Raw genomic sequence first — 13,680 nt, 5'->3', positions numbered from 1 at the left:
TATCGTGTTGCACGACTGTGATGCCTCCCTTTTTAGGTACTACATGCACAGGGCTCACCCACTTACTATCCGAGATCTGGTAGATTATACCTGCCTCAAGCAACTTCAGAACTTCCTTCTTAACAACATCATTCATTATAGGGTTTATTCTTCTCTGATGCTCCCTAGAGGGTTTTGAATCTTCTTCGAGCGAAATCCGATGCATGCATACGGATGGGCTTATACCTTTCAGGTCAAAGATATTATATCCTAAGGCTGAGGGATATCTTCGTAAAACGTCTAAAAGTTGGTTCGTCTCCTCTTCGCTCAAGGTAGCACTAACTATAAATGGACGGTTCATCTTTTCATCGAGGAACTCATATCTCAGGTTCTTAGGCAGTTCCTTAAGTTCTAAGGTTGGTTTCTTAGGGCATGGCATAGGATCTGGAGTAAGGGATAAACATTCGTAAAGGTTATCATCGATGTAAGGTTCTTTAAAGTCATCATCTTCCTTTATGGGGGTTGATGGTAACTTAATAGTTTCTTTTTGTTCTAATTCTCTAACACATTCATCAATGATATCTAAGGCATAACACGAGTCTCCCATCACAGGTGCCATAAGAAATTTCGAAAGTATAAATTCTATTTTCTCGTCACCTACCTCAAATGTCAACTTTCCTTTCTTGACATCTATTATGGCTCCTGCAGTCGATAAGAACGGTCTACCTAGAAGAATTGGTATATCATTGTCTTCTTTGATGTCCATGACGACAAAATCAGTAGGGATAAATAGTTGACCTATCCTAACAGGAACATCTTCTAAAATGCCTATCGGATATTTGACAGATCTATCGGCTAACTGAAGTGACATCTTAGTGGGTTGTAATTCTCCTAAATTTAATCTCTCACAAACTGCTAGAGGCATTAAGCTCACACTAGCTCCTAAGTCTAGAAAAGCTTTTTCGATGACATGATTACCCAAAAGGCAAGGAATGGAGAAATTTCCAGGATCTTTATCTTTCTTTGCTAATTTGTCCCCGGAAATAGCATTACATTCCTGTAGTGGTGTATTCGTCACTTTATGATTTATTGACTAAATCAAAAGCAAAGCATACAAAGATAGAGTCGCCACCGCACTTTTATTTATCCAAAGGAATGGCTAAAAAGCGAGCAAAAGCCTAAGAAGTTTTACACATAGAAAACTAATGAAAGGTCAGAGATCTGGGTAAGGGGGTAATTATGCAAAGGGAAGGTGTTAGGCACCCAAAGCATCCTAGGTACTCCTAGGGAACCCTTTTCACAAATTGTTGCAAAAGATATTGTTTATGAAAATATTTATTGGGCAAACATTGATTGGGAGGATGAGAAAAGAATATACAAATTTTATTATTTTTGTGTTTGGATGGAAAGATCCATTGCCTACGTACCTTTACAGGATCAAAATCTCGTAGTTCGGCTAAAAGATTTCCAAAAAGTAAGTGGATTGATTTTAAACAAAAGCTTTAAGGTCTTTCATTATCCACGGGAGAAAACTCAACCTATACAACCACAAGTCCACCATGTGAGAAAAGCTTCAACTTTCTAGTGAGAGACCATGCCCTATAATAAGCAAGGAAGTCTTACAATTCAATCACTAAGGACAAAAGGTGAGATTCACATCAACCACTAAGATAATTGAGATCTATGGCTAATGTATGAAAACTTATCAAGAAGTGGACTAGGGCCACAAAAAGCAATTTGAATGAGTGGAATTAGTCAATTAGAATTATTCATAAAAAGAAGTCAAAGTATGATTAGAATTCAATTCAAAAGAAGTATTGTGAAAATGAAGTTTGAAAAATCAAAGGCTTAAGGCCTAGGTTTCTAATTTGAAAAGAAATGAAAATGTTTGCACAATATTTTTTGGTTTGAGTTAACATGCAAATGGAGGTTTAAAGAATAACAAGGTGGGAGGTTAAGGGATGCAAAACTTCTTAGATGTTCACCTCTTGAGATCATATGTAGATGATCCAAGTGATTCCTTTGGAAAAGGCAACAAGTAGATAACAGATAAACAACATAAATGGAAACCAGATGCCAATCAATGGACTTACACCAATCTCACAAAACAAAGATGGATACCAGATGCCAATCAATGGACTTACACCAATCTCACAAAACCAAAATGGATACCGGATGCCAATCAATGGACTTACACCAATCTCCAAGGAATGATCATAGGAAACAACTGCCAATAGCTGGACTTACAATTGACTCCTCACAAGAAACAAATAACAAATGCAATAAGCAAGAGGAAACAAGTTGCCAATAAATGGTCTTACACTCGACTCCAAGGAAATGGGATGCCAATCAATGGTCTTAGTCCCAACTCCTACCAGATCATAGGAAACAACTGCCAATAGTTGGACTTACAATTGACTCCTCAATGGACAAAACAAAATGTCACTATAAAACCCCAATTTTGTCCCTAAGATCCCTTATGGCATCATATCATATCATTGCATTGCCTCAAGGATCATTGAACACCTTGCCTACTTCCTTGTGGGTAGGATCTTTTTGAGAGTGGTTCTTGATCACCAAGAATCCTTGCATTTGTATATCATTGTTTTTCTTTTTAATCACTAACTAAAAAGTACAAAAATATGTCATCTAACCTTTGTCTTGCAAATGAAGCATTAACAGGTCAAGGCAATCAAAGGCATTCATTGAGCAATAGATGGTGGTCATTCTTGAGATTTGGACCCCACAATCATTCACAAGAGTTCATATGAGCTATGATGTCATTTTGAAGCAAAATCCCAAGTGGTAGAGGCTTGAATCTCATCAGAACATTCTCAAGTCATCTGAAGACCTAGAAGGTCAACTGTGGATTTGGAGATTGGAAGTGACTAGAAATACTTCATTCATGTTTAAACAAGTCTCATTTGACATTTCAAACACTCACATTGAAGAATTTGAGGTCCAGTCAAAAATTTCCAAAAATAGCAAGTGACCTGTAATTTGAACTTTCCAAAAATAGAAAGATTTTGGACCAACTTCAACTCAATATTACATCATCAATAAAGATTCAACTGAAATTTTGTTGAACATGAAAGTTGTAGATATTTCTCTCTCATTTCCAAAATGTCCAAGATCATGAGCATATGAGGTGTGGTTAAGGAGATATGATCAAATCATGGCAAAGTGTGCATGGGACTTCAAATGAGCATAACTTTTCAACCAAAGCTCCAAAATGAGTGGTTCTTTTTGCAATATTCTTCTCTTGACCTCTAATTTCCAAATCATGCATCACATTACATGAATTGTCATCACATAATCATTTGTTAATCCATGGTTTTTTTGGAGGGAAGTTACAAAATTCAAAATTTGTGCATTATATGAGATTTTTATCATTGCCATTGGATTTAAAAGAAGATTTCAAGTGACTTTGATGAAAAAAGAGCACTGTTCACGTGCCATTGCCTCATGCACATGCAAAATTTGGATTTTGGCAATTTACCTCATTTCACTTAACCAAACTAATTAGGGATTAACAAGATGATTAGTAAACCATATAAATACTTAAACCCTAACAGAATTGAGGGGGATTAATCATTTTTCACATTTCTAGATCTAGAATTTCTCTCTCACTCAAAATTTTTGTCTCATTCATAATACAATTTTCTTCCAAATACCATTGCATTTTAACTCCAGATTCTTGTTCCTGAGCTTGGATTTAGTAGAGATCAAGGTTTGTTGTGCTGAATTTGTGGAAGAAAAGTGCAGTTCATGTTCATGGAGATGCAAATGGAGCTTCTGTTTTGAGCCAGATCTAGAGCCATTCGAGCTTCCATTGATCCATCAAACTTCATTTCAAGTATTGTGGAGTAGATTGGAACACTTCCAGGCTGCAGATCGTGTGAATCCAAAGGCTCTGCACTTCAAGAGGTCACAATTCGAATCTCTTAATTTTAAAATCCATTGCTATGTTGTTGTAGATCTTTGTGTCCTGATGAATCTGAGCTTTGAATCGTGCGATTTGGTGACCTATTGACTGAGTTATAGTAGATTAAAGTTTCATGCATGAATCTTACTTCGTTCGATTTGATCTTGATAAGTGAAATTAGGCTGAGCTATGCATTGATTCATGATCTCCATTGAATGCACTGCATGTTGATGTCCTTAATTTTGATTTCTGGGAGAATTTTCTGGAATTGGTATGAACACCGTGCACTGTTCATTAGCTGCGTGAGGAAGAAGATGAAGATCATCTTTCAGCCACGATTTTCACAATTGGCCACGCTTTTCCTGTGTTTGCCACGCTAGCTTAGGGTTTCCATCTGGTTGGTCCATGTGTACGCACGGTTGGCTTATCCATTGGCTCATGATACTTTGACCTAAACACGCAAGCATTGACCTAGCCACGTCGTTTAATGAAACGACGCGTTTCATACCTTGGCACGCCAACATATTTGAATGTGTACATACTTCGATTCCGGGCGATGGCAATGTTTTCAAATGCTTCATAATTTTTCTCTTTTCCCTCCTATTTTCATACCTTAGCTCCATTTTAATTTTCAAATTTTCTCCAAACTTCCAAAAATCATTATAAATTGAAAAATGCACCAATTTGATCCCAATTTTTTGCTATGTTCTCCTCATGTTGTCTAGTTTTTTATGAACATAAATTAGAAAGTTGTGCCTGGCTGAAAAATTGATTTGTGCTAGGATGTTTGAGTACATATTCTTGTTTGACCTTGCCTTGCTTATTCCTTCATGAAATGCTCAAAAATGATCCAATGACTCGGAAATTTTGTGTGTAGTTTCTAGACATGTTGATGAACACTTTGGTTTTGGTTTGACATTTTTCTCAATTACCATTTCTGTTTTATGTATGTGCTAACTTGGTGTAACAATTTGTGTCACACCTTTGAATGTTCAACTTGTGCCATGTGATTTCCATGCCAAATGATCTCCAATGCTTCTGAATTTTTGTATGTTGATCATGTTAGATGTCTTGAATGTGCATGAATTTTTCCAGATTTATTTGAATCATTTCTGTTTTGATTTGAATTTTTCATTCATGATGATCACATATGAGCTTTGAAATTGCCTCTAACTTCATTTGATTATGAAATGCTTTTGGTGAATAATTTTGATGTGAGACCTTTTGGAATGTGTCAATATGTGTTTGAAGTTGCTTTGTGTTAAATTTCAGCTCCTGTTTTGAATTTTTTCTCCATCTTTGACCCTAGGCTTTGACCTAGTGGTTTGTTGCTTACATTTGAGCTTTGATTTCAGGTTTAAGCATCCAAATGCCATAGTTGATGATGCTTCATCATGTGAATATTGATGTTTGCTTTTGGTTACTAACATTTGTGTGTTTTTAGGTTGATGCTAACTCATTTGAGTTTGCCTTGTGGCTTACACATTTTGTACATTAGGATTATCTGTTGCTTATTGACTGTTGTCTGTTTGTCTGAGCATTATACTGATTTGTTTAGTGTTTTCCACAGGTACTTAAGTTGCTTTAAGTTCATTTTGAACTTTGCTTTTCTTGGTTGCTTAACCACTTAGGTATAATCTCTAATCTTCATGTAGTCTGGAAGACCTGTCCTATTGTGTGGGCAGGCACCTGTCTGAAGTCCTCCTTAAGAGGCAATGTTTGTGCTTGTTTAACTTTGTGCCAAGCAGGAAAAGTCCTCTTATGAGGCAATTGGCAGATAAAAGAGATGTGTAATCCATCTCCTGTTATTCAGTGTGTCATTCACCTTGCTCACACCATGTGTTGATGCATGGTGAATAATAACCCAAGATCTTATAGAGTCAATCATTTGTGGAGAAGAGTTCCTACTTTCTGAACTCCCACACTTTCCATTGTTTGAAGCTCTCCCTGACTAGGGATAAAAGCTATGAGGCACATCCCTCATCTCCATTTCATCTGCTTCACCCTAACTCTCAATGTTAGGGTTAAGAGCACAAAATACTCCATTCCAGTTGGCTGTAATGCCTAACCTTGCTTGAGCCTAATTGATTGTATATAGTGTGTGCTAATTGATTTGTTTGTCTGTTTAATTGATTCATCTGTGCATATTTGCTTATGTGTGCCTTTGTGCATCTATCATCATTGCTTGTATATCATTTCATAAACATTGTTCATTACTTTGTAACATTTTCTTTTGTCCATGGAGGAGGCAAGCATAACTCCATTGATTGGCAGTTGTTTCCTATGATATGATGGGAGACTAGTATAAGTCCATTGATTGACATCTGGTATCCTTGTTTTGTTTGTTTTGTGAGACTAGTATAAGTCCATTGATTGGCATCTGGTATCCATGTTTTTGCTTTGTGAGACTAGTGTAAGTCCATTGATTGGCATCTGGTATCCATTTTGTTTTAGGAGATTGGTATAAGTCCATTTGATTGGCATCTGATATCCATTTTGTTTTAGGAGATTGGAATAAGTCCATTGATTGGCATCCGGTATCCATCTTTGTTGGCTTTGCCTGATACATTATTTATCTGTTATTTGCATTGTGGCCTATTCCAAAGGAATCACTTGAATCATCTACATATGATCTCAAGAGGTGAACATCTAAGAAGTTTTACATCCCTTAACCTCTCACCCTTTTTGTTTCTTTAAACCTCCATTTGCATGTTAACCCAAAACCTGAAAACTATTGTGCAAACATTTTCATTTCTTTTCAAACTAGAAACCTAGGCTTTAAGCCTTTGATTTTCAAACTTCATTTTCATAATACTTCTTTTGAATTGAATTCTAATCATACTTTGACCATCTTTTGTGAATAAATTCTAATTGATTAATTCTACTCATTCAATTGTTTTGTGGCTTTGTCCATTCTTGATAAGTTTTCATACATTAGCCATAGGTTTGACTTATCCTAGTTGGTTGATGTTAATCTCACCTTTTGTCCTTAGTGATTGAATTGTAAGACTTCCTTGCTTATTATAGAGTTAACCCCTCACTAGCAAGTTGAAGCTTTTCTCACATGGTGGACTTGTTGTTTGTATAAGGTTGAGTTTTCTCCCGTGGATAACGAAATACCTTAGTGTTTTTGTTTAAAATCAATTCACTTACTTTTGGAAATCTTTTAGCCGAACTACGGCGTTTTGATCCTTACCTTCCATGGAAAGGTACGTAGGCAACGAGTTCATCCGTTCAAACACAAAAATAATAAATTGTATATTCTTTTCTCATCCCTTCAATTCATGTTTGCACAATAAATATTTCATAAACAAATAACATTTCGTACAACAAGTTGTGAAAAGGGCTCCCTAGGAGTACCTAGGACGTTTTGGGTGCCTAACACCTTCCCATTGCGTAATTAACCCCTTACCCAGATCTCTGATCTTTTCATTAGTTTTCTATGTGTAAAACTTCTTAGGCTTTTGTTCGCTTTTTAGCCATTCCTTTGGATAAATAAAAGTGCGGTGGCGACTCGATTCTTTGTATGCTTTGCTTTTGATTTAATCAATAAATCATAAAGTGACGAATACACCGCTACAGAAAAGTGGCGATATTGCTGGGGATATCCTTGGTGGTTTTGCCTACTTTTCACCCTTGTTGTGTGATATTGTTTATTTGTTCTATGACATATTTTTGTACAATTTGGGATTACTGTATTGATTGTAATGCTTGAATTGCTTGATATACAATTGTTGTTTGCTTGGTGATCTCTTCGAGACGAGTTCTGTACCCGAACTCGAGTGCACCTTAGGATAGGAGAATGGCATAGTCTTGTCGACTTGTGTGGAGTATTCCTTAGCAAGTTGACTTGCGAGTCCATTCACTTGGTGGAGGTCATGTTGGATTAATAATGTCACACAAGTTATTTGTGGTTAGGCATTATTCTTTCAATCATGTGCCTTAGAAGCCAAGGACCTTAGTTTACCCAGCCCATCTTGGCCTATTTTTAGGACGTAGTGCGGAAGTCGTTCAGATGTAAGATCTGATGCGATTGTTACACGATACTACACTCATAAGAGTCTCTCTTCAGAATATTTTTGGAATACGAGTATTCGTTCCTCCGATAATATTCGAAAGATGGGATGATGACTATGGGAACCTCTGGTAGAACATGTTCGGCAAGTTTAAACCCTAGCACACTCCCTTTGGGTGGTTCTTAACCGAGACTCCATGCTCGTGACTCTCAACAAACCCGTGATTCATGGTTGAGTCGTTCAGACATCCTTAATATCAATGGAACTTGGGTGTTGATAAGGTGAAAACCATAATCCACCAAAATGGATGATTGATATTAAGGATGATTGAGCCGGTTCATGTATTGTTAATATCAATGGAACTTGGGTGTTGATAAGGTGAAAACCATAATCCCCCAAAATGGATGACTGATATTAAGGATACTATGGGCTTTCCCATGACCTTTGTCTGGTGTGATTTGCTTGATCCTTGAGTGTGATTGTTGCATTCATGCATTCATGCATTCATCTGCATTCATGTCATCAGAAAAATCAGAAAATTTTCAAGGAACATAAAGGGTTTATTTGCAAAAATCAGAAGGGTTGATGAGTAATTTGGCGCAGTTCTATGATCCTCTGTATCACTGCTTCTCTTTTCCGGACTTTCAGTTGTTGCCTACGCTCGAGGAGTATGCTCATATTGTGGGTATTCCTATTCTGGATCAGGTGCCGTTCTGTGGCTTAGAGAGTATTCCGACTTCTCGAGAGATCGCAGACTTGTTGCACACAGATGAATCCCTGATTAAAGCTCATATGACCACCAAAGGTGGAATTCAGGGCCTTCCTTCTGATTTCCTCATTGCTCAAGCTACCATTTATGGGAAGGCCATGAGTGAGGATGCCTTTGAGGCCATATTCGTGCTGCTCATCTATGGTTTGGTATTGTTCCCCAACATCGACAAATTTGTGGATGTGAACGCCATTAGGATCTTCTCTGTTCTTAATTCCGTTCCTACTCTGTTGGGTGATACCTATTTCTCTTTGCATCTAAGGAATGCAAAGGGTGGTGGTGTTATTGTGTGCTGTTTGCCTCTGTTGTATAAGTGGTTTATTTCTCACTTACCACAGACGGTCGCTTTCAAGGAGAACAAGGGATGTCTACGGTGGTCCACGAGACTTATGTCTCTCACTAATGATGATATCTCTTGGTATGATCGCGTGTATGATACTGTTCAGATCATTGATTATTGTGGTGAATTCCCTAATGTGCCTTTTCTTGGTACATGTGGCGGGATCAGCTACAACCTTATATTAGCACGTTGTCAGCTTGGGTTCCCCCTAAAGGATAAACCTCATAACATTCTGTTAGAAGGTGTGTTCTTTCAGGAGGGTAAAGATCCCCAAGGCCTGAAAGCCAGGATAGTCCGCGCTTGGCGCAAGATTCACAAGAATGGTAGAAATGAGTTGGGTCCGAAGAACTGCATTGCTTTGGAGCCGTATACTTCTTGGGTCAGGCAGAGAGTATCAGAGTATCTTATGCCTTATGATTATCCAAGACCTACACCATTGGTTATGGCTGGGCCTTCAACCCTCCCTAACCAAGGCGTAGAGGAGTCGAGAGAAGAAGACCTTTCACGTGCCTGGATCCGTGAAAGAGAAGAGTTGCTTCAGCAAATCAAGGAGAAGGACGCTCTGATCGAGTTCCTCGAGCATCAGGTGATAGATGATCCGAATGATACCTGGACTTCTCTACTTCCTTAGTCTTCCAAGTTCTGGAAGAGGAAGTATGATCGAATTGCTAAGGAGAAAGCGGATATGGAAGCAGCATATGAAAGAGAGATCAAGAGGCTTTGTGTATCTCGTCTTCCAGCATCTCGAGCTTCTAGGGATCCATAGGATGTTCATTTTCCTTTTCCCTTGTAATAATTGACAATGTTGTACTTCTTTGTCTCGAATATATTTGATGAGATGTTTTCCATATGCTATTAAATGCTTTGAATTTCAAAAATTGCAAATAGAACCCTAAAAGTTCCTTGAAATAAAAAACCAAGCATATGCACAAGCATTGCATGCATCATTTTGCATCAGCAGGTGTTGTTCCAGTCTTCTTGTCTGTGGCCTAACTCTGTGCTCTTCATTTATTTTGGAGACAAGATGACTCATCGGTACTACACCCGAGCTAATTCTGCAAGAGTGATGGATCAGTTAGAACAAGAGAACCGAGAGCTGAAGGTAGAGGTTGCCAGACTGAACGCTCTGATGGAGCAATTCTTGGCTGCATAGAATCAACCGTCTCCACCGCCTGCAACTCCTCCCCAGAGGACTGTTATATCTGAAGTAGTTGCGTCAACTGTGCCAGCTGCCAGTGCCCATTTCATGCCAGCCATGCCAGCCGGATTTCCGTGGGGTATGCCTCCTGGTTTCATGCCAGATATTCCAGCTCCTACATTTGCTTCCATGCCGGCATCTAGCCCGGTCCTTGCGATGCCTCCTCCTGTCGTGTATACCACTCCCAGGGTAGACGACACCATCTATCATTCTGAGCCGTCTGAGGGCCCGAATGTTAATGAAAAGATGGATGCTATGAATGACCAATTCCTTGAACTCCGCAAGGAATTGAAGACCCTCAGAGGGAAAGATTTGTTCGGCAAGTCTGCTGCTGAACTATGCTTGGTTCCCGGTGTGAAGATACCCGTCAAATTCAAAGTCCCTGACTTTGAAAAGTATATGGGGAACACCTGCCCTCTCAGCCACCTGGTTATGTATGTCAGGAAAATGTCTACTCAGACTGATAATGATCAACTGCTGATTCATTATTTTCAGGATAGTTTGTCTGGTGCAACTCTTCGTTGGTATATGAGCCTTGATAGTGCAAACATCCGTTCCTTCAACAATCTTGGCGAAGCCTTCGTCAAGCAATATAAATACAATGTGGATATGGCTCCTGACCGTGATCAACTCAGAGCTATGTCCCAGAGAGACAAAGAGACATTTAAGGAATACGCCCAGAGGTGGCAGGAGCTGGCAGCTCAGATTACTCCTCCGCTGGAAGAGAAGGAGATGACTAAGATCTTTTTGAAGACTCTTAGTTCGTTTTATTATGAGCGGATGGTTGCGAGTGCTCCCTCTGATTTCACCGAGATGGTAAACATGGGGATGCGATTGGAGGAAGGTGTCCGGGAAGGACGGTTATCTAAGGATGAAGGCTCTTCTAAACGATATGGGGCGTTAAAGAAGAAAGATGGGGAGGCACATGCTGTGCAATCCCATGCTAAACCCAGAAGACCCTTTTCCAAGAGGAAGCCTGTGCGCCATGCCAACAATCAACATCAGGTGGCTCACATAGCACCTGTCTTCAGAGACAACAATCAACATAATCAGCAACAACCTCAGTATCAACAGCAACATCGCCCACATCAACAGGCTTACCAGCCTCGTGGCAACAGTAATCAGGCTAATTTTAATTATGATAGGAAGAAGATCACTTTCGATACTATTCCTATGTCATATGTTGAGCTATATCCCTCTTTAATAGAGCGGAAATTGATTACCCCGAGGGACCCTCCGGCTGTGCCTGCTAACCCGCAGTGGTGGTACAAGCCTGACCAGCATTGTGTTTATCATTCCGGTGCTCCTGGTCACAATATAGAAAATTGCTATCCATTGAAGACTAAGGTTCAAGACCTTGTGAGATGCGGCATTCTGAGCTTTAAGGACTCAGGCCCCAATGTTATGAAGAACCCATTGCCCGAGCATGGGAAGTCGGTTAACATGGTCCAGGGTTGCCCTGGCAAATATAAAGTCAAATATGTAAGCCATATTCGACAGTCGTTGGTCTAGTTGCATCGTCTGCTGTGTGATTACAGTCATATGGAGCACGACCATGACAAATGCCGCATCTGCTCTGTTAATAGACTGGGTTACCGCCAGGTGCGCAGAGAGCTTCAAGAGCTGTTGGATGAGGGGACTATTGAGATTCTTCAAAACAGAAATGTTGATGAAGATGAACCAGAAGTAAATGTGATTTCTCCTGTGTTCAAGATTCCTGAGCCTGTTGTCATCCGTTATGATGGTAGCAAGCCGAAGGTTTCGCCTTCTCTGGTGATCAAGCCTGCAGGCCCTGTGCCTTATTCTTCTGAGAATGCGATTCCCTTTCGTTACAGTGCTGTTGCTGTTGAAGATGGGAAAGAAGTGCCGTTGCCTTCAACCTCTGTGGTAAACATTGCTGATGTGAGCGGGTTAACCCGTAGTGGTCGTGTGTTTTCTGCACCCCCGAAGCCTCATGTTGTTTCTGATTCTGCTGAGCGTCCGGTTGGGACTGCGGTGAATGTTCCGAATCCGGCACCTGTTGCCAAACCCTCCTCTGTTCAAAAGACTCCTACTTCTTCTGTTGGCCCGAGTGGCATTGTGAATGAAGAATGTGATGAGATGCTGAGGCTCATCAAGAAAAGTGAGTACAACGTTGTAGACCAGCTTCTACAAACGCCATCCAAGATCTCCGTGCTAGCTTTGCTTCTGAATTCAGAACCCCATAGGGAGGCTCTGCAGAAAGTATTGGACGTGGCTTATGTCGATCACAACGTCACTATTGAACAATTTGACAGTATAGTTGCAAACATCACTGCTTGCAACACTTTGAGTTTCTGTGACGCTGATCTCCCTGAGGAGGGAAGAAACCACAACATGGCTTTACATATTTCTATGAATTGCAAGACTGATGCCATGTCCAACGTGCTGGTGGACACTGGGTCATCTCTAAATGTATTTCCGAAGACCATTCTTTCGAGACTGTCATATCAGGGGCCTCCTATGAGGCAGAGTGGTGTTGTTGTGAAAGCTTTCGATGGGTCGCGTAAGACTGTGATTGGGGAAGTTGATCTCCCAATCAAGATTGGACCAAGTGATTTCCAAGTTACCTTCCAGGTTATGGATATCCACCCATCTTATAGTTGTCTCCTTGGTAGACCATGGATTCACAAGGCTGGCGCCGTGACATCCACCCTACACCAGAAGCTGAAATTCGTTAAGAATAAGAAACTGGTTGTGGTAGGGGGAGAAAAGGCTCTCCTGGTTAGCCACCTGTCTTCTTTCTCATATATTGATGCTGAGGATGAAGTTGGAACGCCTTTCCAAGCTTTGTCTATTGCTGAGCTGATTGAGAAGAAGTCTCCTTCATTTGCTTCCTATCGTGATGCAAAACTGGACATTGAATGTCGTGCAGTTGCTGGTTTAGGGAAGATGATTGAGCTTGAAGACAACAGGTCCCGGGCTAGCATTGGCTATTCTTCTGGGGCATTCAATGAGAAAGGGTTGTTCAAGAGTGGAGGTTTCATCCATGCTGATCAAGCCGAGGAAGCTGCTGCTATTCTGGAAGAGGATGCAGAGGATTTGAGCAACTTTGTTATCCCTGGTGGTGTCTGCCACAATTGGGTCGCTGTGGATGTTCCTATGGTCATTCATAAGTCAGCGTAATTTGTTCACTTTGTTCAAAACCCTTCTCCCATGCCAAAAGGAGAAGTGATGACATTTTTGGCAACATTTTGTGCAATGATATTTCATTCAATTAATGCATGTTAAACATTTGTTTTTCCATTTGTTTTCACTTTTTGCTTTTGCATGAAATCGGTGATCATAAAAAAAACCCTAAAAACAAGAATAAAAGCAATCTTTTTCATCTGCATAATGGTTTGCTTGTTTAAATTCTAAAGCTTTTTATTATCCAAAATCATTATGCAGGTTGATTTTAAAACCCATTGAACATAATGATCCAACGCCATCTCC

This window comes from Lathyrus oleraceus, chromosome 6 (genome assembly GCF_024323335.1).
Source record: "Lathyrus oleraceus cultivar Zhongwan6 chromosome 6, CAAS_Psat_ZW6_1.0, whole genome shotgun sequence".
Taxonomy (NCBI): domain Eukaryota; kingdom Viridiplantae; phylum Streptophyta; class Magnoliopsida; order Fabales; family Fabaceae; genus Lathyrus; species Lathyrus oleraceus.
Note: the sequence above shows the minus strand (reverse complement) of the source record.